Raw genomic sequence first — 937 nt, 5'->3', positions numbered from 1 at the left:
TGGAGGCCTACAAGGCTTTCCTCATTTAACTGGGATTTCAGAAGGCTCTGTGTCCATGGCACATGACAGGAAATGAATGGGTTAAAGGACATAATCTGGAAAAACCTGCAGCTTGGGAGACATGTTTTATTTGACCCACACAATTCTTAAAGTTTTTAACTAGCTGCTATGATTTCAAAATCTGGAAATCTTTAAAAATTCACACTGCCTTTCTTAGATGACCTTTTGACACATTCATTCATTCAACAAATATTTATTGAGCACCAACTATGTCACAGACACTGCTCTGTGCAGAGCAGACACAGCAGTGAACAAAAGACCAACAGCCCTGGCCTCGTGTGCCCTAGTGGAGACGATGCTGAAATTTCAGCTGCATCCTTGCTCACTTCCCTGCTCACTTTCCTCACTTAGGTTCCCTGCCTGGCCCTGCAGGCACACAGATACATCCACTGACTGGCTAACTCTACAAAAAGAGGCGTATACATAAATGTAATATGCTCTTTGGTTACACAAATAAAAATAATCTAATCTAATACTAAATCAGAAAACTACAACCAGGCCAGACGTGGTGGCTCATGCTGGTAATCCCAACACTTTGGGAGGCCAAGGCGGGTGGATCACTTGAGGCCAGGAGTTTGAGAACAGCCTAGGCAACATGGTGAAACCATGTCTCTACAAACAGTGAAAAAATTAGCCAGGTGTGGTAGCATATGCCTGTATTCCCAGCTACTTAGGACACTGAGATGGGGCAATCGCTTGAGCTCAGGAGGTCAATGCTGCACTGAGCCAGGAGTGTGCCACTGCATTCCAGCCTGGGGGACAGAGCAAGATCCTGTGAAAAGAAAAGAAAAAGAAGAGAAGAGAAGAGGAGGAAAGGGGAGGAGAAGGGAAGGGAGGGAAAAAAAGAAAAGAGAAAGGAAAAGAAATAGAGAAGGAG

The 937-nt window shown here is 44.6% G+C and overlaps 1 protein-coding gene across 3 annotated transcripts in view; it reads right to left on the bottom strand.

Moving 5' to 3' along the window:
- SUGCT (succinyl-CoA:glutarate-CoA transferase) overlaps positions 1 to 937 on the bottom strand; it is a 712,177-nt gene that overhangs the window by 705,545 nt on the left and 5,695 nt on the right. The window lies entirely within an intron of this gene.

The sequence above is a fragment of the Mandrillus leucophaeus genome, unplaced genomic scaffold (genome assembly GCF_000951045.1).
Source record: "Mandrillus leucophaeus isolate KB7577 unplaced genomic scaffold, Mleu.le_1.0 Scaffold472, whole genome shotgun sequence".
Lineage (NCBI taxonomy): Eukaryota > Metazoa > Chordata > Mammalia > Primates > Cercopithecidae > Mandrillus > Mandrillus leucophaeus.
This window is presented reverse-complemented; position numbering and strand designations above follow the sequence as displayed.